The following is an 18,322-nucleotide window of genomic DNA, read 5'->3' on the forward strand; positions in this document are numbered from 1 at the left end:
TTGACACATGCAGCTGGATTGGACAGTTTGCTAGTAAGGGGGATGTCATTCTCACTCAGACTATAAATGGCATATAAAGGGTCAGGGCTACGTCAGATCAGGGGACTTCAGTGGCCTTTTTTTAAAAGCCTCCCCTGCATTTTTTTTTTAATACATGAAAAGGAGAGAGAAATATGACAAAGACAGTTCCAGATCGCTTGTTGACATTCAAATACAGATTGACTTGTACTCTTTCTTGGTAGAATTTCAGTTCTCCTGAAGTAATAAATCTGATTCCCCCCGCCCGCCCCCCCCCCTCCCCGCACATGCCTATGTGTCACTATGAGAGGATTGTGTTTCAAGCTGGAATTTTTAATTTAAGTGTTGGAAAGATCACCAATTTCCATCCTCCTTGACCTCCTTCCTACAGCCTCCTTTACTCCTCCTCCGCTTCCTTCTTCTGCCAGAAAGTCCTGATCAAGCAAAGACTGGGGGGGGGGAGGAGTGTTTTAAAAATAAAGCAGACGTATATGGAAAACCCCTCATGCTTTCAGCCACAGTCTCTCCATCAGAGAGAACAACCCCTAAGAGCTCTCCTGCTGTTCTGCCTCTTTCTGCTTATCCTAAAAAGCTATGATAAAGTTGTGTCTAAAATTCAAAATCTCTTCCTTTAATCCAATGTCATGTTTTAGCTGATGAACTGAGCCTCAGATAAAATGAAGATTCTCTACATGATATGTTTTCCCTTGCTGATGCTTTTTCCCCTATTTATAATCACAAGGATTATTAATCAAAGGAAGCATTTATGTTTTCTCTTCTAATTTAACTGCCCATCTTAAGTCTCCTATTTATCTTTCCACACTTCAGTCTCCGTAGAGACCTTTCCTCTTTCCATGCTCTCCGGTTTCTTTCACTGTGGAGAAGACAACTGAGTTTTTGTTGGATCCCTGATATTTTATGCAGCAGAGCAAAAAGGCTTCCATTTCTGCTTAATTCAATTACTTCACCTCCAAGTCCATAGGATTTAGAATTCCTGCAGCCACCTCAAGGGTAGAATATTTTTCTTCTTGTCTAGAAAACTCCTGCTGATATAGGCTTCAGACTCCTGCAGTTTTATACTAATAAGTGCAAGGCTATTAACAGAGCCATTATTTATGTCCTTGAGGATTCCAGGTTGGAGAGTGTTTATAATTAGAAATCATCCAAGGCTCTTACAGAACCCTTCCAGCTCCTCGTCTCATCTTGTCAGCCATGCGAGGACTTGCATTATTTTAAAATTGGACTTTCAGAAAGATAAACTTACAGAAACACCAACAAGAAGAAAACCAACAAAGAGCTGGAGAAGGCTGGCACTAGACCGGGACTCAGGAAATCTGGGGTCAGTTCCTGGCTCTGCCATTGACCTCTGGTGTGATCCAGGGCAAGTGACTTTTTTGGATCAGTTCCTTTTAGTCAATAGAACTAGGCTGATGTACACCAGTTGAGGGTGTGGCCCTTCACGTCTGTGCCTTAGGTCCCCATCTGTAAAATGGAGATCAAGCTTCCTCTCTCCTGACTTTATCATTATAGTCTGTAAACTTTTAGGAGCAGAAAATGTTGTATGTAGATGAAATATATGGGCCCAAGGTGTTAACATAACCCAGTCACCACAGCAAACACACTATTAAACATCCTTTTAACCTTTTATTAAAAATATGGAAAAGAAGGAAACATAGTTAAAGCTTTTGAAATGTAAATTGTTAAAAAAGGCTTTCATTGTAACAACATTGCGTGTTCCCTTTCCCTTTAGCTGTAGAGTTTTAGAAGGAAACCCCTCCTCTCTTCCCCCCCGTTTCACAGTCTATTAGATGGTACCAAAGATGGTGGTAACTGTCCTTTTCGGGGAAAAGAGAAGTTAGTTGAGATGGGCTGGAGCTGCTGCTGCTGTTGGTCTGATCCAATTTCATCCCATGCAGTGGTTGGAATTCAGCTGGAGCCAGTAGAGGTGGTGATGTCATCAGGGTCCCTCTCTCAGGCCTGGTCTGGTCAGGACATTTCTCAGCATCAGGATGATGAAGCCTTGGGGTTCCAGGAAACAGTGGGGGTGGCAGACAATGATGGACCTTACTCCAGTAGCCTCCATCTGTTCTTCTGTATTTCCCTCCACTCTCATCTCTGAAGTCTCTTCCTTTAAGGACCCACAAAGCGAATGATGGGTGGAATAGCCCATCTCCTCATTATTTTGTCCACCAGTTAGGTCTAATATCCAACACACCAAATTTGGTTCGGATGGGTTTTTTGTTTTTTGTTTTTACCAAGTGTGATTTCAGCATAGTTTTTGAATCAGCTCAACGTGGTCTTTTTTTTTTTTTTTTGGGGGGGGGGGGGGGGGGGGGGGGGGGGGGGGGGGGGGAGGGGAGGGAGGAGGGAAGGAGGGCTAATTTAGTGTGTCTCTGGTTCTGTTGCACCTGTTTATAGCCTTCATTGTTGAAAGCAACTTGAGTATTTCCCATCAGCATTTGTTGTTATTGGTTATTGTGTTATCTTGTAAACTTTTACATGCTTTTTATAATTGTACTCACAATTAGGGTAAATTTTTTGGCCCAGTTATCACAACAGGACAAGGGATGGATCACTCGATGACTGCCTGGTCTGTGCATTCCCTCTGAAATTCCTGGCATTGGTCACTGTCGGAAGACAGGATACTGGGCTGGATGGACCCTTGGTCTGACCTAGTGTGGCCGTTCTTATGTTCTCTCTCACTATGTGTAAGTGCAGCCGCTGGCACAGTGGAGGCCTGGTCTTGGTTTATACTGACAGGCACTAATGTCATACTTCTGTTGTAACTACTAACAGCCGTGTATATAGATGCGTGGATCCTTCATCTATACACACACATGTGTGTAGTAAGGGTGACGGCCACCCTTTTGGTTGACACACCCAGGACTGAACTGGCAATCTCCAGAGCTAAAAGTATGAGATGCTCAAGTTTGAGCTAAAGAGTCAGGTGTTTGGAGGCAAGGGCTGTAACAGCTCTTATCCTCTGTGGCTTGGGCACAGCGGGGGACCTGTAACACAGCAGTGGGTTACATAAGCAGTGTCTGCGTTTCTAGTGTATGCACCATAGTGTATCCCCACAGTATAAAATAATACCGTAAGATTTTCTGTACGGCTTAACATGCCGAAGGGCAAGAGTCTCCAGTGACTAAGCTACCTTTGACGTGGAAGCACAGCTGCAGTGAAAGCCACTCACTGCCCTGAACCAAGGCACCATCACTTGTTTCTGTGGGAACAATTTAAAACACAGAAACACACCCACTCAGTTGGACACACATTTCTAGGACTGTTAGAATTCACTCCATGAGGTCTATGGCAATCAGATATTCATAAGGGCCCTAGCACTGCTACAAGCCCATAGACTTTAGGACAAAATGAGAAGAAAACTAAACACATTTAAAAAGAAAAGCTAAACTTTGGAATGTGGTAACATTTTGAATCCAATTCCACAGATCAGGGTGTATGTGGGAAAAAAGGATTGATCTAGAGATGTTTCATATTTCCTCAGCGCCCCCCACCCCCAAAAAAACAGTTAGCTTTAGTCAGAAGTTCATGCAAAATAATCCTATAGATAGAACTTAAGAAGATAAACAGCTATAACTAATAAAGAGGAAGGGTGGTCTAGTGGTTAAGGAGACTTGGGTTGAAGTCCTTGCTCTGCCACAGATTTCTTGAGTGACCCTGGGCAAGTCACTGAGTGTCTCAGTTCCTCGTGTGTAAAGTGGGGATAATAGTAGGGTAACGATAATGTGACCTCCTTGGGTGTTGTGAGGATAAACGTGTTAAAGAGGTGCTCGGTTAGTTTGGTAATGAAGGCTATATCAGTACCAAAGATACTCCGATGTCATGGAGCAAAAGTCTGAGAGACATTTAGGAACTGCATTTCACGAACGTTTGGCTGAGCGATGAGTCTGTACGCTCTGACAGCATTGTTTCATGCTACCCTTAAGACAATAGTGGCAGACGCAGCTCCACTTCCAGGTATTACAGCAACAAGGCTCCTCTTCTGCTTTTGACCGTGAATAACCTGATGTGGTTGCCAGTGTCAAAGTGCTCTTTCTCCCGCTGCTCCCTAGCACTAGGTTGACAAGGGCCACTTGTGGGGGAAAGCAACAGTAGCAGCTGAAGATTTTTGCTCTTAGTGGCAGCTGTTGCTTTACAGGTTCAGCTCCTAGACCGTGTTCAGTTAGTTCCTTACACTTCCCATCCTGCTTGCTGCAAGCCACTTAGGTGAGTTTGGGGAGGAATTTTACCCCAGGTTCTGAATATTTACTCGAATTCATCCACCTGAGGTTTAGTCTGCCCTCTTAAGAGGGCTGTTTTCACCACATATTAAGACTTGCAGAATATTAAGCTACATCCTCCTAATTGAAGGTTGCCTATCTCAGCTCTCTAATGCGCTTCCTTCCCCTCCCAGACGATGCATCTCTTTCCTCTCTTTCCTCATCATCCTCTCTTTCCCCAGCTGAGCTCTGAAGATTCTAACATTTTCCTCCATTAACCTTACCCCCCACTCCTACCCCAAAACTTGATCCATCCAGCTAGCAAGGACTAGCTAGGGCTCCCTTCAGAGCCCAGCTCCAGCCAGAGGGGCCACTGTAGAACAATACAAAATGCTCTTTATCCCTGAGCAACTGACTGTCTGGGGAAGAGAGACCAGGAACCCACCTAGCTCCCACTGTAGTTAATGGGGAATTTGCGACTGACTTCAGCGTGAGCAGGATCAGGCTCCAGGATTTACAATCAAGGCTCCTGAAAAGTGTAGAGCATAAACATTAGGCCTGTGTGTATAGTATAATAATATTATTCTCCTTCTCAGTTAAAAATAATAAAATGGCTGGAATGCATTTGCTAGATCTTCATGCCTTCCCCTCTTTCTGTTGCCTTTTACCAAGCACTTATCACCCTGATATCCAAGTGCCTTATACGGACTAAAAGCACACTGAGAGTTGCCCAAGTTGGTGGGTGGAAAATGGTTCTCTGTCCTATTCTGGATGCAGTCCAGTAATTTGACCATGATGTCCGTTCTGGTGTCATTTTGAATGTGCACTGAGAAGGTGATCCACCTGGCTCTAGGTGCGGTTGCTTCTGAGTGAGCCAATCCAATTTTCTTTGGCCCTGATGCTTTGGGAAATGCTGTGACAAAGAGGTATGTCTGAGAGTGTCACCGCAAGACTTGAGATTGAGGGAAGAACTCTTCCTGATCTCTTTGGAAGCATGTTCTAAAGCCTTGGGCTCCAACTTCCTTGAGTCTGTATCTCTAGCTCTTCTGATAAGCAATTTTCCGCATTTGCATGGGTTGGCATTGCTTAATTGAAGTTACTTGACCTTTCTTTAAACTATATACATTCTTTTAATCCAAAGTGCTTCCCCAGTAGAGTGGGAAGAGATGGGTGGGTGTATTTAGCCACAACTAGAACTGATCGAGAAACCTTTGCTTTCATCTCTTGAACTGAGATTTGAAAAACTTTGTTGGTCTTTTTTGTTAATGTCCCAGAATAGCTTCAGTCAGAGTTGGCAACCCTAGATTCAGAGAAGGAAATCATATGGTCCTGTTGATATATAAGCCAGATTTTTATAAGGTTTCAGAGTAGCAGCCGTGTTAGTCTGTATTCGAAAAAAAGAAAAGGAGTACTTGTGGCACCTTAGAGACTAACAAATTTATTTGAGCATAAGCTTTCGTGAGCTACAGCTCACTTCATCGGACGCATTCAGTGGAAAATACAGTGGGGAGATTTATATACATAGAGAGCATGAAACAATGGGTGTTGCCATACACACTATAATGAGAGTGATCACTTAAGGTGAGCTATTACCAGCAGGAGAGCGGGGGAGGTGGGAGGGGGGGGACCTTTTGTAGTGATAATCAAGGTGCCCCCCCTCCCCCACTGGTAATAGCTCACCTTAAGTGATCACTCTCCTTACAGTGTGTATGGTAACACCCATTGTTTCATGTTCTCTATGTATACAAATCTCCCCACTGTATTTTCCACTGAATGCCTCCGATGAAGTGAGCTGTAGCTCACGAAAGCTTATGCTCAGATAAATTTGTTAATCTCTAAGGTGTCACAAGTACTCCTTTTCTTTTTGAGAATATTTTAAATGAAATCGATGGAGCTGGCTGATTTGAGGTCTCTTTAATTATTAAATAAAACCCTTGTTTGTTACAATCCGAATGTGGGGCAATGAAGACGACATTAGCAGGAACATTTTGGATACACTGAAGGGGGCAATGTGTATGTGTTCTTTAGGGAATATTTGCTCAATAGCTCTATCCACTCTTATATGTTTCCCGCTAGCTGGTCTCCAGCCATGGCAGGAAACTAGCAATGTCTACACCCAAGGGTTAAAGTGCCAGAAAGAGAAGGGGAGGAGGAATTATTCTTTAAACAAGGAAAGAGAAATAAAATCAACCTTGTGAGTTTATGAAAAACAAAAGTGAGCGAGGACTGGCTTTAATTCCAAAGGAGAGATTTAAGGAGTGTTAGAAAAAGTGCATACAGTGTGTCCATCAGTGCGGAAGAAGGGCACCAACTGTCGCTCCACATATAGCCTATGGCTGACTTTGCACTTGTGGCTTATTGCCCTCCTGTTCAAGGCGTTCTAATTCTGTCGCAGAGCGATATCAGCGTCTCCAGGCAACCACTAGTGAGGCATGTGAGACTTTCGTCTGAGAACTCTCCTGCACCTTAGCTTCTTTCCCCTCGTGAGAGGGACCTGCCGGGGGAAAAAATAGCCTCCTAAAGTTGCATTTGCCTCTTGACACTCACAGAACAATCAAGAGGCCACTTCCCCTGATCTTCAGGCCTCTCTGAAAAAGAAATCCAGTGGTTCACATGCTTTTCAGTTAATTTTCCACCCTCCTATGTGGCTTTTGATATCCCTCTGATGGAGACTGAAAGCATATCTTTTATGCTCACTCAAACTAGAGCTTATAGGAAACAACCCCACCAAGAGTACAAAATACAAGTGACTGGTAAAATGTGGCTGAAAAATTAGTGACAGCAACTTCCCCCAGCACCTGTTCATAGCTCCTTCAGCGAGCTCTGTAGTTAAGGCAAGACACATGTATCAATTCTCATCAGGCAGGATTCTTTACAGGGGAAAATGTGAGTTGACAGGGCCGGTGGGGATAGTTCTCACTACTTGGTTTTAAATATAAAGATTAAGCACCACACAAGATGCTATTCCCAGCACAGTCACTCGTAGTGTACATATTAAAATCCCCTTGGTGCTACTTTGGGCAATTAGAATTCTCGTAGCATCAATGCCCCACAACCTGTGCACCAGCTGCAGAGATTCACTGCCTCTCCTTTCTTGTCTCATTGCTGGAATGTGTAATGAAAGAATGATATTACTGTTCATTTAAATGAGCTGTGTCTTTCTCGAGTCCCATTTCAATAATCTGCTACAAAACAGAATGACTTCAGAATTGGAAAGGGCATTAAAGGATGGCTAAGTAAATAACACCGAGTCCCCAAATACCGGTATAGTCTAGTTTTAATGTGACTTATGGCACAGCAAACAAAACAAAACCCTGAAAGGTTTTGAACCAATTCAGAATGGAAGCGCCAGACCCTCAGCTGGCATAAATCACCAGTCATTTGAAGTCAATGGAGCTCTGCTAATTTACACCAGCTGACGATCTGGCCCGAAGACTCGAAAAATTCAGGAAATGTGTCCTTTTCTACTGTGCTGTAGTCTATGGAGCTTTGGGGTAATCTAGGATCATTACCATCTAAACCTGTTTCCTCTCCAGCACTTCGCAAGTCTTCTTTCCAGTGACTTGTGGTACTGACAACATTTCGAACCCAAAGCTAAGAGATACATATCTCAGACTTTGCCAATGTACTTTTCTCCGTCTATTCCAGTGAAAACTCCTAGTTCTGCCAAACGTAGGATGTACATTGCTTAAGTATAGTGGCACATATGGGACTCTCAAAATATATTGGAATAACCAAGTACAACATGGTGAGTTACGGCCTGAACCCCATATTTTCCAGCAGTATGCCTGATTCCTGGTGTTATATTGGATCATTTATTTAAGTATGCCTATAGCTACAGTCGTTCGCATAAATTAGAACCTGTTTGCAGGAACAAGGCGTTGGAGGTTGGAATTCTTCAGCTATTTCTATGCATTGACATTCTGGTTATAGCAAACATCTGCTTATAAGGCTTCAATTGACTTCATGGTATTTTGGAGCAGGTCCATCGGGAAGATATTCTAAAAATACCTACATGAGGCTCCTTTGTAACACCTTGCTATTCAGAACGCTCTACCCTTGTAAATTATCTGTTGTGTTCTGCACAGCTCAGCTGCTCCCTCTAATAGTCTAGGTGGCATACACAGTGTTTGGAATTAGCACCCCCAACAAAAATGAATAAAAGTCTGTTTGGGTATTTTGAACACATCCACTATCATGGCATCTGAGTACACACAAATGTATATAAAGCACAGATTTAGTCTGTTAACATTATTGTCCACCTCTTCCTTGTGTAACACGGTGACAGTGTGCTTGAGAACATTTTTTGTATCTTCTGAATGTATGTATTTGGTACCAATAGACAGGGTATTTATTGGAGGAGTGTAAATGGAAGAGATGGGTCTGAGCGACTTTTGCAAGTTGCACCATGTGAAGCCTCTTCATGGAATGCACTTTCAGCCCCAGGTACACTCTCCTGCAAGGGCAGTGCTCGGGTGTCCACTTCCAACAGGAAGCTTCCTGGTTAAAGGCATTTCTGGCTACTGATACCACTTGAGCATTCGCGAACAGTGATGAGTTTGTAAAGGCCTCGAGACTACCTAGCTTGGCGTGGAGAATCCCGGTCCCTAATATCTATGTTCATGTTCACTGTGCTGGTCAAGCCATTGAGCCTGAGCTGTTCTGCCAGTCTGGCTGTGCCCCTGGCCTGCCCCCTGGACCAGTCTCCTGGTCTCTGGTTCAGGCTGTGCTCCCGCTAATAGCGGCAGTGTGGGCTCACTGACCAACCCACCTGGTCTTCTTCCAGCATGGTCCCTATGCCAGCTGACTGGCCCAGAGCCAATCAGATGGCCTGAAACCAATTGCCTGTTCCCATGTGGGCAGGACTGAGCACCCCCTCTGGAGCATCATTCCTCTTCTCCAATGAGAGGTGGGCTGGCAGCAAGAAGTCAAGGGTGGGATTTCCCCCCAGTCCTCTATCCAACCAGGGCTCTGGTGGCAGAAGGGCCTGTCCCTAATCAGTGAGGTCTCAGGGGAAAAGAACTGTCTCTTTCACACTACTGACATAGGGAGTGGAGGCTCTGCAGCCTTGATCAAGAATGGGGCCCCATTGTCCTGGGGGACTAAAGGATCCTGCCCTAGGAGTGTTACCTGGTGCTTAGGGCAGGAAACTGGAAGGAAGAACTACTGGGTTCAGATCCCAGCTGTGCCATTGACTCATTTTGTGGCATTGGCCAATCCACTTTAATTTGTTGTGGCATAGTTTACCCATTTGTAAATGTTTTTAACAACACTCGTGCTTCACATGTATGTTTGGAGAATTAACATTTGTCAAGCACTTCAAAATCCTCAGATAGAAGGCTTTATGCAAGTTCAGTGTTCTGCTGTTGGAGGAGTATCAATACATTATATTTTAATATTTTTCCTCCTCCCTCTTTTTTTACTTTCTCCCATCTCCTTCAAGAAGACCTGTTAACTTTCTTTAAACGGCCAGAAGGCCCTGAGACCCTTATTTAGAATTAGGGAGTCAAGTGACATGATGTAGCTTAAGAATGTCGTTCTGTGTCTCATATGACCTATGAGATCAGAGGTTGTTATAGAGACATCTAACTGCTCTGATAGCAAGTACTATTGAAGCAGAGATCCATACATCTTGGTGAATCAGGCAGTATTTCAAAGCACGGGTGGTGAGAGACTCCAGAGTCAGGGATCATATGAAGTGTTTCATATATCTCTCCTCTTGTACCCTTTGCATAGGGGTAATTTCAAGCTGCAGCTTTCGTCATGTGGAACATTTTTAATAATTAAAATGAAAGTGACTATTTCCCACACTATATCCACGATTGGGGGTTTTGGGGGGATTCTGAAGGAAGTGACATAGGCCAAGCCAATTACACAATCCGAGAACTTCATTTTGTGCTTAAATATTCAACACTGAAATCTTTTCTTCTGCTTGTCAAACCAAAGTACAAAATGCTTTCCAATGTCTTATGGCTCCAAAGTTGCCAATTTCAGAGGCTGATGATATTCGGTATGAAGATGGCTACCACCGAAGGGGTGCTCAGAAGTGTCTATTTATTATTATTATTATTTATTAAATACTTTGGGCCAAATTCATCCTGGGGGCAACTCCACTGAAGTCAACAGAGCTAAAACAGGGGTGAATTTTGCCCTTTATTTTTAAATTGTGTTTCAGGTATTTTTGACAAGTGCTTTCTACCTGGTGAAATTTTAGACTAATGAACTGGGCAAAACAAATACAGTTGCCCTGCATGTGTGGAGAGAGAATTTGGATGAATGTATATGGAAAGGGGAGTTTGAGATCACAGTGGTATTTCCCATCGCTTCTATTATTTTGAAAACTTCATTATAAAAAGGTTACAGGACAGTACACAACAGATCTGAATTTCTTCCAAGTCAACACCAAAACAAACCCAAAATTCCTAACCCTGTTATAGAACTGGGTGTATAATTAATTCAGAAGTAATAATTTATTTAATGAAGTGTGCCTCTTTTTCTATTTAAGAATTATCCTAGTCAAAGTTTATTTGCCCAGTAATGATTTTTAGCCTGTAGATATGTCATGAGTGGTTTATTGCAATTATTCAGTATTTGCAATTCAGGCTGTTTGGATTGGACACATGAGCCATTGAATTCATTGCCCAGAGAAAATTCTTGTGATTACAGATTCATAATTTGCTTTCAGCAAATATTCTGCAATATTCACTGAAAGTGAGCTCTTTTGGCAAACATACCTGCCAATAAACTCATTTGCTCTACTGTTCATGAACTGCAAAGACAGAGGGATTTCAACAAAGCTGAAGTGAACTTGTTTAAAAATTCATATGAGTATTTGCAGTATTCACTCGGCTCTCTTACCGAAAAGGGAGGGAATCCAGTGCTATTTGCATAATTTTGAATTATTTTTACTTGTTACTGTTATTTGCCTGCTATTTCAGCTTTCAGCTGTGATTCCTATGTCAGCCCAATGTACCAGAATTAGGCTAACGTTTTCCAGGTAACCATGCAATAAAATCAAATGAAGGTCATCCTTCTACAGGGGAAACATACCAGAGAAGCTTACTCTGTCTGCATAATCTCCATGGCATTATCTTAGTGTATAGTATCATGTCAGCTACAAGGCAGGGGAGAAGATATGCATAGTTCCTCTGCTTACATCAGGGATATCAGAGCTGGAATCAACAGTGCTACGTAGTGCTCATGATTTATCATAGAAATTTAGGACTGGAAGGAATCTTGAAGTCATCAAGGCCAGCCCCCTATGTTGAAGCAGGACCAAGTAATCCTATACCATCCCCGACAGGTATTTTGTCTAACCTGTTTTTAAAAACCTCCAGTGATGGGGATTTCACAACCTCCCATAGAAGCCTATTCCAGAATTTAACTACCCTTATCATTAGAAAGTTTTTCCTAATACCTAACCTAAATCTCCCTTGCTGCAGATTGAGCCCATTATTTTGTCTCCTATCTTCAGTGGACACAGAGAATAATTGATACCCATCCTCTTTATAACAGCTCTTCACATATTTGAAGACTTGTTATCAGGTTCCCCATCAGTCTGCTTTCCTCAAGACTAAACAAACCCCCTTTCGTCATAGGTCAGGATTTCTAAACCTTTTATCATTTCTGTTGCTGTCCTCTGGATGCTCTCCAGTTTGTCCACATCTTTCCTAAAATGTGGTGTCCCAAATTGGACACATTACTGCAGCTGAGGCCTCAGCAGTGCTAAGTAGCGTAGGACAATTACCTCCCGTGTCTTACATCTGACACTCCTGTTCATACACTCTAGAATTATATTAGCCTTTTTTGCAACTGTGATCCACTGTATCTCCCAGATGCTTTACAGCACTACTACCACCTACCCAGCTATTTCCCATTTTGTTGTTGTGCACTTGAGTTTTCCTTCCTAAGTGAAGTACTTTGCACTTGTCTTTATTGAATTTCATCTTGTTGATTTCAGACCAATTCTTCAATCTGTCAAAGTCATTTTGAATTCTAATCCTGTCCTCCAAAGTGCTTGCAACCCCTCCCAATTTAGTGTAATCTGCAGATTTTATACGCATACTCTCCACTCCAGTATCTGAGTCATTTGTGAAAATATTGTCTAGTACTGAATCCAGGACTGACATCTGTGTGATCCCACTAGATATGGCCTCCCAATTTGACAGCAAACCATTGATAACTGTTATTTGATTAAGGTCTTTTAACCAGTTGTGCATCCACCTTAGAGGAATTTCATCTAGACCACATTTCCCTAGTTTGCTTATGAGACTATCATGTGAGAATGTGTCAAACCCCTTACTAGAATCAAGATATATCACATCTACTGCTCCTGCCCCCATACACATGATGTATTTGTTGTTTGTGGAAATTTGCTGAATAGTTTGGACAAATAATTTTCAGCCTGCGGGTTATTGAACAGAGCATTTTGGCTATTCATTTTTCATGTTGTATTGTTGATCACCTGTGTCACATGGTATTGTTTCAGATTCCCCATTGGGCAACTTTCAGAACTGGCAAACAATTTCACAAACACTTATCAGTTGCTTGAATATTAGTAAATAATGACTAATATGAAACCCCATGAAGCACAGTGAACCCAACTTAGTGTTTTTCTTTATGAAAATACAGTAGAACCTCAGAGTTATGAACACCAGAGTTATGAACTGACCGGTCAGCCATACATCTCATTTGGAACTGGAAGTACGCAATCAGGAAGCAGCAGAGAGTAGGGTGACCAGATGTTCTGATTTTAAAGGGACAGTCCCGATTTTTGGGTCTTTTTCATATATAGGCTCCTATTACCCCCCCTACCCCGGTCCCGATTTTTCAAATTTGCTGTCTGGTCACCTTAGCAGAGAGAGAGAGAAAGCAAATACAGAACAGTACTGTGTTAAACATAAACTACTAAAAAAGTAAAGGGAAAGTTTTTAAAAAAGTTTTGACAGTGTAAGGAAATTGTTTCTGTGTTTGTTTCATTTAAACTAAGATTGTTAAAAGCAGCATTTTTCTTCTGCAAAGCAAAGTTTCAAAGCTGTGTTAAGTCAATGTTCAGTTGTAAGCTTTTGAAAGAACAACCATGATGTTTTTTTCAGAGTTACAAACATTTCAGAGTCATGGACAACTTCCATTCCCAAGGTGTTCGTAACTCTGAGGTTCTACTGTATTTTCCAGTCATATTTTGGTGGGTTTTTTGTTTGATTCACTCTCTTGAAGATAATAGATGGGGCTGTGTAAAGTGGGCGAAGACTAGCCATGACTGTCTGAATATGTTTAACAGCACAGGTCCCAGTACAGATGCTTGGGGGACACTAGTATTTACCACTCTCCATTCTGAAAACTGACCATTTATTGTTGCCCTTTGTTTCCTACCTTTTAACCACTCACTGATGCATGAGAGGACCTTCCCTCTTATCCCATAGCTCTTTTCTTTGCTTAAGATCCTTTTTTAAGATCCTTTCTGAAATCCAAGTACCACCATATCCACTGAATCACCCTTGTCCATGTGTTTGTTGACCCCCTCAAAGAATTCTAATAGATTGGTGAGGCATGATTTCCTTTACAAGAGCTACGTTGACTCTTTCCCAACATACTGTGTTCACCTGTGTGTCTAATAATTCTGTTCTTTACTATAGTTTCAACCATTTTGCCTGGTACTGAAGTTAGGCTTACTGGCCTGTAATTGCCAGGATCGTCTTTCACATAGAGTGCCACTCCCTCACCAGTGCGACCTACGCTGTCATTCCTATATATTTTATACCCTGGTGTTCCAAGTCCCATTGATTGTCATCATTCCACCAAGTTTATGTGATGTCTAGTATATCATTATTCTCATGTAATACCAGGCACTCAAGTTCACCTATCTTAGTATTTAGACTTTTAGCCCAGTGGAGAATCGGCCACTATTTCAAAAAGAGGGCAAAGGTAACATAAGGGGAACCAAAAAGAAGATGTAGTGAAAAGGGAGATGTTTGTTCAGGCCCCAGTTCACCAAAGCACTGAGGCAAGAGAGTTTAAATCCCATAGAAGTAGATAGGCCTTAAGCACATGACTAAAGCTGAGCTTTTGGAAGCTTTGTAAGGGATTTGGAAGCCCAATTCCCATCTAAATGAATATACTGCCTTGAAAATCTCAGCCAAAGGGTAAAATTTTCAGAATCACCTCAGTGACTTGGGATAGATTTTCAGAGGCACAAAGGGCGGTTAGGTGCCCCACGCCTAAAAAAGTCAGCGGGAGTTAGGCTTCAAGGATTGTCAAAGACACAAGCAGGCATTAGGTGGCTAAGATCCCATTTTTCATGTGCCTAAGTCACTTCAGAGTCTTTGAGTATGGCTACAGTGGATGTGTCATTTCTGGCCGGAGGAGACGTACCGGTGCTAACTCTGATTAAGCTAGCATGCTAAAAAAAAGAAGCTGTGTTGGTGTGAGTAATGGGAGGGGCTAGCTGCCCTAGTCCGGTCCTGTCAAAGACACTTGACACGTACTCAGGGTAGCTAGCCCATACCACTGCTCATTCCCAGCAGCTACACGGCTATTTTTAGCGCACTAGGTCGATCAGAGCTAGCGCAGGTACGTCTGCTCAAGCTGTAAATTGCACCTGGCAGGTGGGACTTAAGTTCCTAAGTCACTTTTTAAATGGCTGTTTTGTTGAATCAGGATCTTATTTGATAACCATTAAAGTAATGTCTCACTGCTACATATTTTTCCAGGTTAAAAAAACCCAATTTTTATTTACTCTTAAAAATCTGTCTGGTTTTGTCAATTATTTTTGAGACAGAATTTGCATCTCCACTTACTGAAAGGTTTTAAACAAAATGTTCCCCAAATCTTTTTTATATTATTTTTATTATTTTATTTTAATGATATTTAACAGATGAAATGTAAAGTCTGACAGCCCTGCTGTGGGGTATTGAGATTAAATACGCAGTATGAAGCTTTTCCTGTCATGTGCATTCGCTTCTCTACCTGAGGGCAATAAATGCTGAAGAGTACCTTTAAAAAAAAAACCCACCCAATATGCTCTAATTTAGCAGAAGATTTGCTTTATTTCACAAGAGTTTAAAACTGACATTTCTGTAATTAACTGTAAAAGTATCCTACTGTACGGTGTCTTCAAAGGAAACAACAAAAGCTGCTTGTCTGGGTATTAAAGCATAAAATGGCAGAATAGTTTTGAACCACGGTTTTCTCAGTCTGTTTGTTCTCTGTGCTCTGGGATCAGATGAGCTGTGCCCTTTCTGCAGCAGCAGCTTAGAATTAGACAGATGAAGGGAACAGTCAAACATAACACTGGTGAGAGTTCTCAGGATAAGAAGACATCTGTCAGGAGGAACGTGTCGCTGGAACGTTTGTTGGTTTAGGATTGCTTTTCCCCTTTGTACACTTCAGTTTGGAGTATAGCAACTGCCTGGGTTCTCTGTTCTCCTTTGCATCAGTAATGAAGATGGTAATTCTTATTTATTGGCCAAGGACTTCACAAATGATTTTGAGCACCCAACTAGAGCCCACTTATCAGAAAGTGTCCAGTACTCATGCACTGAAAATCAGGCCTCTTTAATGTATATGAAGCTGAACACCAAAAAGTAGAGGGGACACAAATTATGTCACTTTTGAAAATCTCTGCTCTTATGGATGGGATTTTCAAAAGCAGCCACTGTTGGACCAACTTTGCTTCCATTTGAAGTCCATGAAACTACTTACCTGTGAAGTTACTTGTGTGTGTGATGTGGTTGTATGATCAGGGCTTAAGACAAGAAGCAATGGAAAGCAAGAATATGGAGATGATAGAGGCAAAAAGACCTGGGGGCAGGCATGACAAGGGAGGGAGTTCAAGACGAAGGGGATAATGTGAAAAAACATGCAGAGGCAGTTGTGGTACTTAGCACTGGGGGGGTGTCATCACTGTCTGTGAACAGACACTGAACTAACAGGAACTAATTAATGAGACCTCGCAGATTCTAAGCCCTGAGGGGCAGGGATTATCTGTATTTTATGTCTGTTTAGCACCCAGCACAATGGGGCCCTGATCCCAATTTGGGGCTTTGAATGCTACCATAAATATTTGTTATTGCTAATAGCCCAGCAAGAGAGGTAGGGAAATATTGCAGTTCCCACAGTAACACATAGGGAGACTTGCTCATGGCCACACAGGGAGTCAGTGGCAGATCCAGGGTTACAATTTAGGAGGTTCACGTTCATTCGCTTAGACGGCACTGGATCACAATTCAGAGCATACTTGCTAACTCTCTGTTTCAGGATCCAAGGGGATTGCGGGCACGTGGCTTATTTCTTCTTTTTTCACATTCTGTTTGCTGTAGCTTTTTGCCTAGCCAGAGGCCCTGCAACTACCAATCTGATTTTCCTCTCTCTATTATCTTATCTCCTGCCTGGGATGCTTGAGGACCCACATACATTGGGCACCAAGCTTTGTATTCATACCTAATGGTTACTTCCTTCTAGTGATTTAGTTGGACCTGAAGAAAAGTGTGCACGTCCCCCGGGGCACCTGGCCCGGGGCTGGGTTGGATGGCCAACAAGATCTTGCGGCTTTAATACCTCCGCTGCAGTCCAGCCAATAAATAGAGTGTATTTATTACAATTCAGTTTCCATGCAGGCAAATGATCATAGAATATCAGGGTTGGAAGGGACCTCAAGAGGTCATCTAGTCCAACCCCCTGCTCAAAGCAGGACCAATCCCCAATTTTTGCCCCAGATCTCTAAATGACTCCCTCAAGGATTGAACTCACATCCCTGGGTTTAGCAGGCCAATGCACAAACCACTGAGCTATCACTCTCCCTAATGTTTTACTTGCTGCAGAGTTTCAGAGTCATTTCTCCTTTTAAAAAGCTGACTGCCCACCCCAAATCAGTAGATTGTATGTTCTTCATGGCACCAGCTGTGTTCGGGAAGCACTTAGCACAAGGTGGGCATTGTTACCATCTAAATAATAGCTAATCATACTTAGCACATGTGTGATTTTCTGGGTTTCACCTGGTTTACCTTAGCATGCTGCCAAGTGGCTTTTACTACTCTCTCACAACTAGGAGAGAATTCAGACATTGGGACTGTGCAAATTAAAGGCTCAATTTTGAGCCTGGCCACACAGAGCTTTCTTACTTCCCTCTGTGGGCTACCTGGATCTCCAGAGCTTGCACGAGGGAGCAAGAGCAAGCACTGCCAGGCTGTTACTTCCCCTCCTGTGTGGGGGGCACCGAGAGGATGGCTAGAGGGAGGAACATTAGATCTGCTCCAACAACAGACCACCCACTAGCGCACCAAAGATGAGGTAGAGGGTGATCTGCAGTAGCAAAAAGGACAGAACAGATTACTTCCCCACTGAAGCAGGGAGGAAGCAGATTCTGGTTTTTGGAGTTTGCAGATATTCAGTTCTTGGTTGGTTGGGCAGAGTAGCAGTGAGCCAAAGTTGACCTAGTCATAGCAGTGGGCCTATCTTTTTAACGTTTTATAGAGCAGGGAGAACTGAGTGGAAAGCTGGCCACTTTTTCCCCTTATCATTAGGAATTCCCTTTGTTCCCTAACTGATGTCTCATGGCACAAAGCAAGGATATTGCAAGTAAGGCAAATATTATTGCCCCTCTGTTTTACAAGGTAATAACTCAGTACTTGAGTGCACAGACATGGCAGTAGAAGGTTAAGTAATTTATCAGAATGAATGAATCAGTTAATTGCTGATGAAAGCCAAGGGAAGATATTATTTTTGCTATTGTAATACAAGCTAGAAATCGAATGCCTTGTTTTTAGACAGGGCCCAGACCAAAATTCTCTGATCCATTCACCTTGGAAACCTGGGTATGTTTGTCTCCAAATCTGTACCTGGCCTTTATGCCTGGCCTCTTGTAAAAGGCTGAGCCAAACCCACTGGAAGAAGACATTTCCAAACTTTCCTGATCGCTTAATAACTTAGATTGATTAATAATTAAATCACTCAGTGTTTTTAATATGTGTTGATTCTTCTTTCACTTGTGCTGGTTTTACCCAGCTGTAATGCTACTGACTTCAGTGGAGTTACTCCTGTTTTCCACTGAAGTAACTGGGATCAGAATCAGGTCTCTAGCTTTTAAT

Source organism: Chelonia mydas, chromosome 11 (genome assembly GCF_015237465.2).
Source record: "Chelonia mydas isolate rCheMyd1 chromosome 11, rCheMyd1.pri.v2, whole genome shotgun sequence".
Taxonomy (NCBI): domain Eukaryota; kingdom Metazoa; phylum Chordata; order Testudines; family Cheloniidae; genus Chelonia; species Chelonia mydas.